The following is a 17,189-nucleotide window of genomic DNA, read 5'->3' as shown; positions in this document are numbered from 1 at the left end:
TCTTTGCACTAGTGGGACTATACACAAGTCCAATAGCCACGTTTAGGATGCCACTAGGTTCACTCAGTGTTTGCTAGTATAATGGCTTAGTAACAATGAGTTTGAGTGTGCAATGCAGGCAGACATGCTGCAAATATCTGTGCACTAGTGGGACTATACACAAGTCCATTAGCCATGTTTAGGATGCCACTAGGTTCACTCAGTGTTTGCTAGTATAATGGCTTAGTAGCTATGAGTTAGAGTGTGCAATGCAGGCAGACGTGCTGCAAATATCTTTGCAATAGTGGGACTATACAAAAGTCCAATAGCCACGTTTAGGATGCCACTAGGTTCAATCAGTGTTTGCTAGTATAATGGCTTAGTAACAATGAGTTTGAGTGTGCAATGCAGGTAGAGGTGCTGCAAATATCTTTGCACTAGTGGGACTATACAAAAGTCCAATAGCCACGTTTAGGATGCCACTAGGTTCAATCAGTGTTTGCTAGTATAATGGCTTAGTAACAATGAATTTGAGTGTGCAATGCAGGCAGACGTGCTGCAAATATCTTTGCACTAGTGGGACTATACACAAGTCCAATAGCCACGTTTAGGATGCCACTAGGTTCACTCAGTGTTTGCTAGTATAATGGCTTAGTAACAATCAGTTTGAGTGTGCAATGCAGGCAGACGTGCTGCAAATATCTTTGCACTAGTGGGACTATACAAAAGTCCAATAGCCACGTTTAGGATGCCACTAGGTTCACTCAGTGTTTGCTAGTATAATGGCTTAGTAACAATAAGTTTGAGTGTGCAATGCAGGCAGACGTGCTGCAAATATCTTTGCACTAGTGGGACTATACAAAAGTCCAATAGCCACGTTTAGGATGCCACTAGGTTCACTCAGTGTTTGCTAGTATAATGGCTTAGTAACAATAAGTTTGAGTGTGCCATGCAGGCAGACGTGCTGCAAATATCTTTGCACTAGTGGGACTATACAAAAGTCCAATAGCCACATTTAGGATGCCACTAGGTTCAATCAGTGTTGGCTAGAATAATGGCTTAGTTATAATGAGTTTGAGTGTGCAATGCAGGCAGACGTGCTGCAAATATCTTTGCACTAGTGGGACTATACAAAAGTCCAATAGCCACGTTTAGGATGCCATTAGGTTCAATCAGTGTTTGCTAGTATAATGGCTTAGTAACAATGAGTTTGAGTGTGCAATGCAGGCAGACGTGCTGCAAATATCTTTGCACTAGTGGGACTATACACAAGTCCAATAGCCACGTTTAGGATGCCACTAGGTTCCCTCAGTGTTTGCTAGTATAATGGCTTAGTAACAATGAGTTTGAGTGTGCAATGCAGGCAGGCGTGCTGCAAATATCTTTGCACTAGTGGGACTATACAAAAGTCCAATAGCCACGTTTAGGATGTCAATAGGTTCACTCAGTGTTTGCTAGTATAATGGCTTAGTAAAAATGAGTTTGAGTGTGCAATGCAGGCAGACGTGCTGCAAATATCTTTGCACTAGTGGGACTATACAAACGTCCAATAGCCACGTTTAGGATGCCACTAGGTTCACTCAGTGTTTGCTAGTATAATGGCTTAGTAACAATGAGTTTGAGTGTGCAATGCAGGCAGACGTGCTGCAAATATCTTTGCACTAGTGGGACTATACAAAAGTCCAATAGCCACGTTTAGGATGCCACTAGGTTCAATCAGTGTTTTCTAGTATAATGGCTTAGTTATAATGAGTTTGAGTGTGCAATGCAGGCAGACGTGCTGCAAATATCTTTGCACTAGTGGGACTATACAAAAGTCCAATAGCCACGTTTAGGATGCCACTAGGTTCAATCAGTGTTTGATAGTATAATGGCTTAGTAACAATGAGTTTGAGTGTGCAATGCAGGCAGACGTGCTGCAAATATCTTTGCACTAGTGGGACTATACACAAGTCCAATAGCCACGTTTAGGATGCCACTAGGTTCACTCAGTGTTTGCTAGTATAATGGCTTAGTAACAATGAGTTTGAGTGTGCAATGCAAGCAGGCGTGCTGCAAATATCTTTGCACTAGTGGGACTATACAAAAGTCCAATAGCCACGTTTAGGATGCCACTAGGTTCACTCAGTGTTTGCTAGTATAATGGCTTAGTAAAAATGAGTTTGAGTGTGCAATGCAGGCAGACGTGCTGCAAATATCTTTGCACTAGTGGGACTATACAAAAGTCCAATAGCCACGTTTAGGATGCCACTAGGTTCAATCAGTGTTTGCTAGTATAATGGCTTAGTTATAATGAGTTTGAGTGTGCAATGCAGGCAGTCGTGCTGCAAATATCTTTGCACTAGTGGGACTATACAAATGACCAATAGCCATGTTTAGGATGCCACTAGGTACACTGACTGTTTGCTAGTATAATGGCTTAGTAACAATGAGTTTGAGTGTACAATGCAGGCAGACGGGCTGCAAATATCTTTGCACTAGTGGGACTATACACAAGTCCAATAGCCACGTTTAGGATGCCACTAAGTTCACTCAGTGTTTGCTAGTATAATGGCTTAGTAAAAATGAGTTTGAGTGTGCAATGCAGGCAGACGTGCTGCAAATATCTTTGCACTAGTGGGACTATACAAAAATCCAATAGCCACGGTTAGGATGCCACTATGTTCACTCAGTGTTTGCTAGTATAATGGCTTAGTTATAATGAGTTTGAGCGTGCAATGCAGGCAGACGTGCTGCAAATATCTTTGCACTAGTGGGACTATACATAAGTCCAATAGCCACGTTTAGGATGCCACTAGGTTCAATCAGTGTTTGCTAGTATAATGGCTTAGTAACAATGAGTTTGAGTCTGCAATGCAGGCAGACGTGCTGCAAATATCTTTGCACTAGTGGGACTATACAAAAGTCCAATAGCCACGTTTAGGATGCCACTAGGTTCACTCAGTGTTTGCTAGTATAATGGCTTAGTAACAATGAGTTTGAGTCTGCAATGCAGGCAGACGTGCTGCAAATATCTTTGCACTAGTGGGACTATACAAAAGTCCAATAGCCACGTTTAGGATGCCACTAGGTTCAGTCAGTGTTTGCCAGTATAATGGCTTAGTTATAATGAGTTTGAGTGTGCAGTGCAGGCAGACGTGCTGCAAATATCTTTGCACTAGTGGGACTATACAAAAGTCCAATAGCCACGTTTAGGATGCCACTAGGTTCACTCAGTGTTTGCTAATATAATGGCTTAGTAACAATGAGCTTGAGTGTGCAATGCAGGTAGAGGTGCTGCAAATATCTTTGCACTAGTGGGACTATACAAAAGTCCAATAGCCACGTTTAGGATGCCACTAGGTTCAATCAGTGTTTGCTAGTATAATGGCTTAGTAACAATGAGTTTGAGTGTGCAATGCAGGCAGACGTGCTGCAAATATCTTTGCACTAGTGGGACTATACACAAGTCCAATAGCCACGTTTAGGATGCCACTAGGTTCACTCAGTGTTTGCTAGTATAATGGCTTAGTAGCTATGAGTTAGAGTGTGCAATGCAGGCAGACGTGCTGCAAATATCTTTGCAATAGTGGGACTATACAAAAGTCCAATAGCCACGTTTAGGATGCCACTAGGTTCAATCAGTGTTTGCTAGTATAATGGCTTAGTAACAATGAGTTTGAGTGTGCAATGCAGGTAGAGGTGCTGCAAATATCTTTGCACTAGTGGGACTATACAAAAGTCCAATAGCCACGTTTAGGATGCCACTAGGTTCACTCAGTGTTTGCTAGTATAATGGCTTAGTAACAATGAGTTTGAGTGTGCAATGCAGGCAGACGTGCTGCAAATGTCTTTGCACTAGTGGGACTATACAAAAGTCCAATAGCCACGTTTAGGATGCCACTAGGTTCACTCAGTGTTTGCTAGTATAATGGCTTAGTAACAATGAGTTTGAGTGTGAAATGCAGGCAGACGTGCTGCAAATATCTTTGCACTAGTGGGACTATACAAAAGTCCAATAGCCACGTTTAGGATGCCACTAGGTTCACTCAGTGTTTGCTAGTATAATGGCTTAGTAGCTATGAGTTAGAGTGTGCAATGCAGGCAGACGTGCTGCAAATATCTTTGCAATAGTGGGACTATACAAAAGTCCAATAGCCACGTTTAGGATGCTAGTATAATGGTTTGCTAGTATAATGGCTTAGTTATAATGAGTTTGAGTGTGCAATGCAGGCAGACGTGCTGCAAATATCTTTGCACTAGTGGGACTATACAAAAGTCCAATAGCCACGTTTAGGATGCCACTAGGTTCACTCAGTGTTTGCTAGTATAATGGCTTAGTAACAATGAGTTTGAGTGTGCAATGCAGGCAGACGTGCTGCAAATATCTTTGCACTAGTGGGACTATACAAAAGTCCAATAGCCACGTTTAGGATGCCACTAGGTTCACTCAGTGTTTGCTAGTGTAATGGCTTAGTAAAAATGAGTTTGAGTGTGCAATACAGGCAGACGTGCTGCAAATATCTTTGCACTAGTGGGACTATACAAAAGTCCAATAGCCACGTTTAGGATGCCACTAGGTTCAATCAGTGTTTGCTAGTATAATGGCTTAGTTATAATGAGTTTGAGTATGCAATGCAGGCAGACGTGCTGCAAATATCTTTGCACTAGTGGGACTATAAAAAAGTCCAATAGCCACGTTTAGGATGCCACTAGGTTCACTCAGTGTTTGCTAGTATAATGGCTTAGTAACAATGAGTTTGAGTGTGCAATGCAGGCAGACGTGCTGCAAATATCTTTGCACTAGTGGGACTATACAAAAGTCCAAAAGCCACGTTTAGGATGCCACTGGGTTCACTCAGTGTTTGCTAGTATAATGGCTTAGTAACAATGAGTTTGAGTGTGCAATGCAGGCAGACGTGCTGCAAATATCTTTGCACTAGTGGGACTATACAAAAGTCCAATAGCGACGTTTAGGATGCCACTAGGTTCAATCAGTGTTTGCTAGTATAATGGCTTAGTTATAATGAGTTTGAGTGTGCAATGCAGGCAGACGTGCTGCAAATATCTTTGCACTAGTGGGACTATACAAAAGTCCAATAGCCACGTTTAGGATGCCACTAGGTTCACTCAGTGTTTGCTAGTATAATGGCTTAGTAACAATGAGTTTGAGTGTGCAATGCAGGCAGACGTGCTGCAAATATCTTTGCACTAGTGGGACTATACAAAAGTCCAATAGCCACGTTTAGGATGCCACTAGGTTCACTCAGTGTTTGCTAGTATAATGGCTTAGTAACAATGTGTTTGAGTGTGCAATGCAGGCAGACGTGCTGCAAATATCTGTGCACTAGTGGGACTATACACAAGTCCAATAGCCATGTTTAGGATGCCACTAGGTTCACTCAGTGTTTGCTAGTATAATGGCTTAGTAGCTATGAGTTAGAGTGTGCAATGCAGGCAGACGTGCTGCAAATATCTTTGCAATAGTGGGACTATACAAAAGTCCAATAGCCACGTTTAGGATGCCACTAGGTTCAATCAGTGTTTGCTAGTATAATGGCTTAGCAACAATGAGTTTGAGTGTGCAATGCAGGTAGAGGTGCTGCAAATATCTTTGCACTAGTGGGACTATACAAAAGTCCAATAGCCACGTTTAGGATGCCACTAGGTTCAATCAGTGTTTGCTAGTATAATGGCTTAGTAACAATGAGTTTGAGTGTGCAATGCAGGCAGACGTGCTGCAAATATCTTTGCACTAGTGGGACTATACACAAGTCCAATAGCCACGTTTAGGATGCCACTAGGTTCACTCAGTGTTTGCTAGTATAATGGCTTAGTAACAATGAGTTTGAGTGTGCAATGCAGGCAGACATGCTGCAAATATCTGTGCACTAGTGGGACTATAAACAAGTCCAATAGCCATGTTTAGGATGCCACTAGGTTCACTCAGTGTTTGCTAGTATAATGGCTTAGTAGCTATATGTTAGAGTGTGCAATGCAGGCAGACGTGCTGCAAATATCTTTGCAATAGTGGGACTATACAAAAGTCCAATAGCCACGTTTAGGATGCCACTAGGTTCAATCAGTGTTTGCTAGTATAATGGCTTAGTAACAATGAGTTTGAGTGTGCAATGCAGGTAGAGGTGCTGCAAATATCTTTGCACTCGTGGGACTATACAAAAGTCCAATAGCCACGTTTAGGATGCCACTAGGTTCAATCAGTGTTTGCTAGTATAATGGCTTAATAACAATGAGTTTGAGTGTGCAATGCAGGTAGAGGTGCTGCAAATTTCTTTGCACTAGTGGGACTATACAAAAGTCCAATAGCCACGTTTAGGATGCCACTAGGTTCAATCAGTGTTTGCTAGTATAATGGCTTAGTTATAATGAGTTTGAGTGTGCAATGCAGGCAGACGTGCTGCAAATATCTTTGCACTAGTGGGACTATAAAAAAGTCCAATAGCCACGTTTAGGATGCCACTAGGTTCACTCAGTGTTTGCTAGTATAATGGTTTAGTAACAATGAGTTTGAGTGTGCAATGCAGGCAGACATGCTGCAAATATCTTTGCACTAGTGGGACTATACAAAAGTCCAATAGCCACGTTTAGGATGCCACTAGGTTCAATCAGTGTTTGCTAGTATAATGGCTTAGTTATAATGAGTTTGAGTGTGCAATGCAGGCAGACGTGCTTCAAATATCTTTGCACTAGTGGGACTATACAAAAGTCCAATAGCCACGTTTAGGATGCCACTAGGTTCACTCAGTGTTTGCTAGTATAATGGCTTAGTAACATTGAGTTTGAGTGTGCAATGCAGGCAGACGTGCTGCAAATATCTTTGCACTAGTGGGACTATACAAAAGTCCAAAAGCCACGTTTAGGATGCCACTGGGTTCACTCAGTGTTTGCTAGTATAATGGCTTAGTAACAATGAGTTTGAGTGTGCAATGCAGGCAGACGTGCTGCAAATATCTTTGCACTAGTGGGACTATACAAAAGTCCAATAGCGACGTTTAGGATGCCACTAGGTTCAATCAGTGTTTGCTAGTATAATGGCTTAGTTATAATGAGTTTGAGTGTGCAATGCAGGCAGACGTGCTGCAAATATCTTTGCACTAGTGGGACTATACAAAAGTCCAATAGCCACGTTTAGGATGCCACTAGGTTCACTCAGTGTTTGCTAGTATAATGGCTTAGTAACAATGAGTTTGAGTGTGCAATGCAGGCAGACGTGCTGCAAATATCTTTGCAATAGTGGGACTATACAAAAGTCCAATAGCCACGTTTAGGATGCCACTAGGTTCAATCAGTGTTTGCTAGTATAATGGCTTAGTAACAATGAGTTTGAGTGTGCAATGCAGGTAGAGGTGCTGCAAATATCTTTGCACTAGTGGGACTATACAAAAGTCCAATAGCCACGTTTAGGATGCCACTAGGTTCAATCAGTGTTTGCTAGTATAATGGCTTAGTAACAATGAGTTTGAGTGTGCAATGCAGGCAGACGTGCTGCAAATATCTTTGCACTAGTGGGACTATACACAAGTCCAATAGCCACGTTTAGGATGCCACTAGGTTCACTCAGTGTTTGCTAGTATAATGGCTTAGTAACAATGAGTTTGAGTGTGCAATGCAGGCAGACATGCTGCAAATATCTGTGCACTAGTGGGACTATACACAAGTCCAATAGCCATGTTTAGGATGCCACTAGGTTCACTCAGTGTTTGCTAGTATAATGGCTTAGTAGCTATGAGTTAGAGTGTGCAATGCAGGCAGACGTGCTGCAAATATCTTTGCAATAGTGGGACTATACAAAAGTCCAATAGCCACGTTTAGGATGCCACTAGGTTCAATCAGTGTTTGCTAGTATAATGGCTTAGTAACAATGAGTTTGAGTGTGCAATGCAGGTAGAGGTGCTGCAAATATCTTTGCACTAGTGGGACTATACAAAAGTCCAATAGCCACGTTTAGGATGCCACTAGGTTCACTCAGTGTTTGCTAGTATAATGGCTTAGTAACAATGAGTTTGAGTGTGCAATGCAGGCAGACGTGCTGCAAATGTCTTTGCACTAGTGGGACTATACAAAAGTCCAATAGCCACGTTTAGGATGCCACTAGGTTCACTCAGTGTTTGCTAGTATAATGGCTTAGTAACAATGAGTTTGAGTGTGCAATGCAGGCAGACGTGCTGCAAATATCTTTGCACTAGTGGGACTATACAAAAGTCCAATAGCCACGTTTAGGATTCCACTAGGTTCAATCAGTGTTTGCTAGTATAATGGCTTAGTTATAATGAGTTTGAGTGTGCAATGCAGGCAGACGTGCTGCAAATATCTTTGCACTAGTGGGACTATACAAAAGTCCAATAGCCACGTTTAGGATGCCACTAGGTTCACTCAGTGTTTGCTAGTATAATGGTTTAGTAACAATGAAATTGAGTGTGCAATGCAGGCAGACATGCTGCAAATATCTTTGCACTAGTGGGACTATACAAAAGTCCAATAGCCACGTTTAGGATGCCACTAGGTTCAATCAGTGTTTGCTAGTATAATGGCTTAGTTATAATGAGTTTGAGTGTGCAATGCAGGCAGACGTGCTTCAAATATCTTTGCACTAGTGGGACTATACAAAAGTCCAATAGCCACGTTTAGGATGCCACTAGGTTCACTCAGTGTTTGCTAGTATAATGGCTTAGTAACAATGAGTTTGAGTGTGCAATGCAGGCAGACGTGCTGCAAATATCTTTGCACTAGTGGGACTATACAAAAGTCCAATAGTCACGTTTAGGATGCCACTAGGTTCACTCAGTGTTTGCTAGTATAATGGCTTAGTAACAATGAGTTTGAGTGTGCAATGCAGGCAGACGTGCTGCAAATATCTTTGCACTAGTGGGACTATACAAAAGTCCAATAGCCACGTTTAGGATGCCACTAGGTTCAATCAGTGTTTGCTAGTATAATGGCTTAGTTATAATGAGTTTGAGTGTGCAATGCAGGCAGACGTGCTGCAAATATCTTTGCACTAGTGGGACTATACAAAAGTCCAATAGCCACGTTTAGGATGCCACTAGGTTGACTCAGTGTTTGCTAGTATAATAGCTTAGTAACAATGAGTTTGAGTGTGCAATGCAGGCAGACGTGCTGAAAATAACTTTGCACTAGTGGGACTATACAAAAGTCCAATAGCCACGTTTAGGATGCCACTAGGTTCACTCAGTGTTTGCTAGTATAATGGCTTAGTAACAATGTGTTTGAGTGTGCAATGCAGGCAGACGTGCTGCAAATATCTGTGCACTAGTGGGACTATACACAAGTCCAATAGCCATGTTTAGGATGCCACTAGGTTCACTCAGTGTTTGCTAGTATAATGGCTTAGTAGCTATGAGTTAGAGTGTGCAATGCAGGCAGACGTGCTGCAAATATCTTTGCAATAGTGGGACTATACAAAAGTCCAATAGCCACGTTTAGGATGCCACTAGGTTCAATCAGTGTTTGCTAGTATAATGGCTTAGTAACAATGAGTTTGAGTGTGCAATGCAGGTAGAGGTGCTGCAAATATCTTTGCACTAGTGGGACTATACAAAAGTCCAATAGCCACGTTTAGGATGCCACTAGGTTCAATCAGTGTTTGCTAGTATAATGGCTTAGTAACAATGAGTTTGAGTGTGCAATGCAGGCAGACGTGCTGCAAATATCTTTGCACTAGTGGGACTATACACAAGTCCAATAGCCACGTTTAGGATGCCACTAGGTTCACTCAGTGTTTGCTAGTATAATGGCTTAGTAACAATCAGTTTGAGTGTGCAATGCAGGCAGACGTGCTGCAAATATCTTTGCACTAGTGGGACTATACAAAAGTCCAATAGCCACGTTTAGGATGCCACTAGGTTCACTCAGTGTTTGCTAGTATAATGGCTTAGTAACAATAAGTTTGAGTGTGCAATGCAGGCAGACGTGCTGCAAATATCTTTGCACTAGTGGGACTATACAAAAGTCCAATAGCCACGTTTAGGATGCCACTAGGTTCACTCAGTGTTTGCTAGTATAATGGCTTAGTAACAATGAGTTTGAGTGTGCCATGCAGGCAGACGTGCTGCAAATATCTTTGCACTAGTGGGACTATACAAAAGTCCAATAGCCACATTTAGGATGCCACTAGGTTCAATCAGTGTTGGCTAGAATAATGGCTTAGTTATAATGAGTTTGAGTGTGCAATGCAGGCAGACAAGCTGCAAATATCTTTGCACTAGTGGGACTATACAAAAGTCCAATAGCCACGTTTAGGATGCCATTAGGTTCAATCAGTGTTTGCTAGTATAATGGCTTAGTAACAATGAGTTTGAGTGTGCAATGCAGGCAGACGTGCTGCAAATATCTTTGCACTAGTGGGACTATACACAAGTCCAATAGCCACGTTTAGGATGCCACTAGGTTCCCTCAGTGTTTGCTAGTATAATGGCTTAGTAACAATGAGTTTGAGTGTGCAATGCAGGCAGGCGTGCTGCAAATATCTTTGCACTAGTGGGACTATACAAAAGTCCAATAGCCACGTTTAGGATGTCAATAGGTTCGCTCAGTGTTTGCTAGTATAATGGCTTAGTAAAAATGAGTTTGAGTGTGCAATGCAGGCAGACGTGCTGCAAATATCTTTGCACTAGTGGGACTATACAAAAGTCCAATAGCCACGGTTAGGATGCCACTAGGTTCAATCAGTGTTTGCTAGTATAATGGCTTAGTTATAAGAGTTTGAGCGTGCAATGTAGGCAGACGTGCTGCAAATATCTTTGCACTAGTGGGACTATACAAACGTCCAATAGCCAAGTTTAGGATGCCACTAGGTTCACTCAGTGTTTGCTAGTATAATGGCTTAGTAACAATGAGGTTGAGTGTGCAATGCAGGCAGACGTGCTGCAAATATCTTTGCACTAGTGGGACTATACAAAAGTCCAATAGCCACGTTTAGGATGCCACTAGGTTCAATCAGTGTTTGCTAGTATAATGGCTTAGTTATAATGAGTTTGAGTGTGCAATGCAGGCAGACGTGCTGCAAATATCTTTGCACTAGTGGGACTATACAAAAGTCCAATAGCCACGTTTAGGATGCCACTAGGTTCAATCAGTGTTTGATAGTATAATGGCTTAGTAACAATGAGTTTGAGTGTGCAATGCAGGCAGACGTGCTGCAAATATCTTTGCACTAGTGGGACTATACACAAGTCCAATAGCCACGTTTAGGATGCCACTAGGTTCACTCAGTGTTTGCTAGTATAATGGCTTAGTAACAATGAGTTTGAGTGTGCAATGCAGGCAGGCGTGCTGCAAATATCTTTGCACTAGTGGGACTATACAAAAGTCCAATAGCCACGTTTAGGATGCCACTAGGTTCACTCAGTGTTTGCTAGTATAATGGCTTAGTTATAATGAGTTTGAGTGTGCAATGCAGGCAGACGTGCTGCAAATATCTTTGCACTAGTGGGACTATACAAAAGTCCAATAGCCACGTTTAGGATGCCACTAGGTTCAATCAGTGTTTGCTAGTATAATGGCTTAGTTATAATGAGTTTGAGTGTGCAATGCAGGCAGACGTGCTGCAAATATCTTTGCACTAGTGGGACTATACAAATGACCAATAGCCATGTTTAGGATGCCACTAGGTTCACTCAGTGTTTGCTAGTATAATGGCTTAGTAACAATGAGTTTGAGTGTACAATGCAGGCAGACGGGCTGCAAATATCTTTGCACTAGTGGGACTATACACAAGTCCAATAGCCACGTTTAGGATGCCACTAGGTTCACTCAGTGTTTGCTAGTATAATGGCTTAGTAAAAATGAGTTTGAGTGTGCAATGCAGGCAGACGTGCTGCAAATATCTTTGCACTAGTGGGACTATACAAAAGTCCAATAGCCACGGTTAGGATGCCACTAGGTTCACTCAGTGTTTGCTAGTATAATGGCTTAGTTATAATGAGTTTGAGCGTGCAATGCAGGCAGACGTGCTGCAAATATCTTTGCACTAGTGGGACTATACATAAGTCCAATAGCCACGTTTAGGATGCCACTAGGTTCAATCAGTGTTTGCTAGCATAATGGCTTAGTAACAATGAGTTTGAGTCTGCAATGCAGGCAGACGTGCTGCAAATATCTTTGCACTAGTGGGACTATACAAAAGTCCAATATCCACGTTTAGGATGCCACTAGGTTCACTCAGTGTTTGCTAGTATAATGGCTTAGTAACAATGAGTTTGAGTGTTCAATGCAGGCAGACGTGCTGCAAATATCTATGCACTAGTGGGACTATACAAAAGTCCAATAGCCACGTTTAGGATGCCACTAGGTTCAATCAGTGTTCGCCAGTATAATGGCTTAGTTATAATGAGTTTGAGTGTGCAATGCAGGCAGGCGTGCTGCAAATGACTTTGCACTAGTGGGACTATACAAAAGTCCAATAGCCACGTTTAGGATGCCACTAGGTTCACTCAGTGTTTGCTAGTATAATGGCTTAGTAAAAATGAGTTTGAGTGTGCAATGCAGGCAGACGTGCTACAAATACCTTTGCACTAGTGGGACTATACAAAAGTCCAATAGCCACGTCTAGGATGCCACTAGGTTCACTCAGTGTTTGCTAGTATAATGGCTTAGTAACAATGAGTTTGAGTGTGCAATGCAGGCAGACGTGCTGCAAATATCTTTGCACTAGTGGGACTATACAAAAGTCCAATAGCCATGTTTAGGATGCCACTAGGTTCAATCAGTGTTTGCTAGTATAATGGCTTAGTTATAATGAGTTTGAGTGTGCAATGCAGGCAGACGTGCTGCAAATATCTTTGCACTAGTGTGACTATACAAAAGTCCAATAGCCACGTTTAGGATGCCACTAGGATCAATCAGTGTTTGCTAGTATAATGGCTTAGTTATAATGAGTTTGAGTGTGCAATGCAGGCAGACGTGCTGCAAATATCTTTGCACTAGTGGGACTATACAAATGACCAATAGCCATGTTTAGGATGCCACTAGGTTCACTCAGTGTTTGCTAGTATAATGGCTTAGTAACAATGAGCTTGAGTGTGCAATGCAGGCAGACGTCTAGCAAATATCTTTGCACTAGTGGGACTATACAAAAGTCCAATAGCCACGTTTAGGATGCCACTAGGTTCAATCAGTGTTTGCTAGTATAATGGCTTAGTAACAATGAGTTTGAGTGTGCAATGCAGGCAGACGTGCTGCAAATATCTTTGCACTAGTGGGACTATACACAAGTCCAATAGCCACGTTTAGGATGCCACTAGGTTCACTCAGTGTTTGCTAGTATAATGGCTTAGTAACAATGAGTTTGAGTGTGCAATGCAGGCAGGCGTGCTGCAAATATCTTTGCACTAGTGGGACTATACAAAAGTCCAATAGCCACGTTTAGGATGCCACTAGGTTCACTCAGTGTTTGCTAGTATAATGGCTTAGTAAAAATGAGTTTGAGTGTGCAATGCAGGCAGACGTGCTGCAAATATCTTTGCACTAGTGGGACTATACAAAAGTCCAATAGCCACGGTTAGGATGCCACTAGGTTCACTCAGTGTTTGCTAGTATAATGGCTTAGTTATAATGAGTTTGAGCGTGCAATGCAGGCAGACGTGCTGCAAATATCTTTGCACTAGTGGGACTATACATAAGTCCAATAGCCACGTTTAGGATGCCACTAGGTTCAATCAGTGTTTGCTAGTATAATGGCTTAGTAACAATGAGTTTGAGTGTGCAATGCAGGCAGACGTGCTGCAAATATCTTTGCACTAGTGGGACTATACAAAAGTCCAATAGCCACGTTTAGGATGCCACTAGGTTCACTCAGTGTTTGCTAGTATAATGGCTTAGTAACAATGAGTTTGAGTGTGCAATGCAGGCAGACGTGCTGCAAATATCTTTGCACTAGTGGGACTATACAAAAGTCCAATAGCCACGTTTAGGATGCCACTAGGTTCAGTCAGTGTTTGCCAGTATAATGGCTTAGTTATAATGAGTTTGAGTGTGCAGTGCAGGCAGACGTGCTGCAAATATCTTTGCACTAGTGGGACTATACAAAAGTCCAATAGCCACGTTTAGGATGCCACTAGGTTCACTCAGTGTTTGCTAATATAATGGCTTAGTAACAATGAGTTTGAGTGTGCAATGCAGGCAGACGTGCTGCAAATATCTTTGCACTAGTGGGACTATACAAAAGTCCAATAGCCACGTTTAGGATGCTACTAGGTTCAATCAGTGTTTGTCAGTATAATGGCTTAGTTATAATGAGTTTGAGTGTGCAATGCAGGCAGACGTGCTGCAAATATCTTTGCACTAGTGGGACTATACAAAAGTCCAATAGCCACATTTAGGATGCCACTAGGTTCACTCAGTGTTTGCTAGTATAATGGATTAGTAACAATGAGTTTGAGTGTGCAATGCAGGCAGATGTGCTGCAGATATCTTTGCACTAGTGGGACTATACACAAGTCCAATAGCCACGTTTAGGATGCCACTAGGTTCACTCAGTGTTTGCTAGTATAATGGCTTAGTAACAATGAGTTTGGGTGTGCATTGCAGGCCGACGTGCTGCAAATATCTTTGCACTAGTGGGACTATACAAAAGTCCAATAGCCACGTTTAGGATGCCACTAGGTTCACTCAGTGTTTGCTAGTATAATGGCTTAGTAACAATGAGTTTGAGTGTGCAATGCAGGCAGAGGTGCTGCAAATATCTTTGCACTAGTGGGACTATACAAAAGTCCAATAGCCACGTTTAGGATGCCACTAGGTTCAATCAGTGTTTGCTAGTATAATGGCTTAGTTATAATGAGTTTGAGTGTGCAATGCAGGCAGACGTGCTGCAAATATCTTTGCACTAGTGGGACTATACACAAGTCCAATAGCCACGTTTAGGATGCCACTAGGTTCACTCAGTGTTTGCTAGTATAATAGCTTAGTAACAATGAGTTTGAGTGTGCAATGCAGGCAGACGTGCTGCAAATATCTTTGCACTAGTGGGACTATACAAAAGTCCAATAGCCACGTTTAGGATGCCACTAGGTTCAGTCAGTGTTTGCTAGTATAATGGCTTAGTTATAATGAGTTTGAGTGTGCAATGCAGGCAGACGTGCTGCAAATATCTTTACACTAGTTGGACTATACAAAAGTCCAATAGCCACGTTTAGGATGCCACTAGGTTCACTCAGTGTTTGCTAGTATAATGGCTTAGTTATAATGAGTTGGTGTGTGCAGAGGACAGGAGGGTACAGTGCCAGTGTTGTGGGGCTCTGGTAGAGGAAAGGAAGCCTGCCTTTCTATCCTTCCTAATGGGGAAATGCAGCGAGGAAATCCCTGACCTTAGCTACACAGACGCTGTCTCTGTTTTCAGGACCTGTCACCTATGGCTCTGACCCTGCCCGTACGAGCCCTTAAAAGGACTGATAGAAAGTGCTATCCCTAAGCTGTCCAGCGCTGTGTATGGAGTGCATATAGCAGTATCGGCGATAGGACTCAGGACGGAGCTGCGCCAGTGATGTCTGACACCAAGGACACAGAAGAGATAATGGCGTCCGGACGGGCAGATACTCGTTTTTATAATGCAGGGACATGTGACATGGACATCCTATCACACATGCCGTTGCTTCTCTGGCTAAAAGTCCACTTAGCTGTGTGTGTGTCTGGGATTGGCTGACATGCTGGCCCTCCCCACCACACGCACGCGCATAGGGAAGGAAGACAAGGAAAAAAAAAAAAAAAATGGCGATCGCCATTATCCATACAGCAGTGATCTGAATGCGCTGTTCCCGCACACTATACACTGAAATGTCATAATAGTGTGAGTCACAGAGTGACTTACACTATTACAGCGGAAAGCCAGCTAGGAATTAGCTGTTTTTTTGCTGCTAGAACCGTTCTCGAACGTATCTAGAACTATCGAGCTTTTGCAAAAAGCTCGAGTTCTAGTTCGATCTAGAACAGCCCCCAAAATCACTCGAGCCTAGAACTGGAGAACCTCGTTCCTCGAACCGCGCTCAACTCTACTTATAACTATATATTGTGGAATAAAGTACAAATATTATGCCAGAAAAAAAAACTATTATAATGGGGTCATATAATTAACAGTCGAAATAAGCATTTTCCAGGACAATAAATCATATTAATTATTCAGGTAGTAGATGATATTTTAACATCAAGATATTATAAATGTTAAAGCAATAAAAGTGGATGGGTCATCTTCTAAAAGGTGCACAATCATCTGTGAAAAAAGGAAAAATAAAAATAATAATATTATAATAGCACTTACAATGAATTATACTGCTGATAAGAACAGTTACATGACACTAAGTAAAGTAGACGAAAGCAACGGTATTATATGATAGCATTAATTTTAAATTCAATGTTAAGGCCATTTGGTGTCAATGCAGTTAATTTATATATCCATTCAAGTTCCCTACATTTCAAAAGTTGAATCCTGCCACTAACCCTTCTTTGTACTGGACTAAAGTAAATTATCCTAAACCTAAGCTTTGTTTCAGTGTGAATATTCTCTACGAAAGGTTTTGAAACAGGTAAATCCAGTCTCTTCTTCCAGTGAAGGACATTCAGCAGACACGTGGGACTACAGGGCATAGGTCTGGGACTGTAAGGCTGGAGTCACACGAATATATGAAAAAACGGTCCCATTCTCATCCAGGAGAGTAGGACTGTTTTTTATCACTCGTCATCTATGTGCTGTCCGTGTTCAATCCGTTTTTTATCTTAGCAGCCATTAGTGACTTACAGTCATTTACAGGACCATTTACAGTGTTCTCTGGTATATGGTAGGATTGTATCCAGAAAAATGGATGTCACTACGATGGTCCATGTGACGTCAGTTTTTTTCTCACACCCATTTACTTGTATTCGCGAATCTTAGACGATTTCAGCAGCAAATTGCAGCATATTGTGACTTTTCTCTCATCTAGAATCTGGATGTGAAAAAAGCTGACCAACTGCTCTGCCTCATTGACTAATAATGGTCTGCGTGCAATGTGAGATTTTCTCGCATTACACTAGTCCGATTCATACGCTCATGTTAGCGCACCCTATGACTGTATTCAGGGTGGTTGGGACTAGAAATGAGCAGATCATTTTACAGGACTCTGGTCCCACATTCAGGTCAGTGGTGTCTGAAGGCTGGACTGGAGGTCTAGGAATCTCTTACCTTCTAGCATCCCTGGGGCAGCTTTTGTTATTCTAGG

The sequence above is a fragment of the Anomaloglossus baeobatrachus genome, chromosome 8 (assembly GCF_048569485.1).
Source record: "Anomaloglossus baeobatrachus isolate aAnoBae1 chromosome 8, aAnoBae1.hap1, whole genome shotgun sequence".
NCBI lineage: Eukaryota > Metazoa > Chordata > Amphibia > Anura > Aromobatidae > Anomaloglossus > Anomaloglossus baeobatrachus.
Note: the sequence above shows the minus strand (reverse complement) of the source record.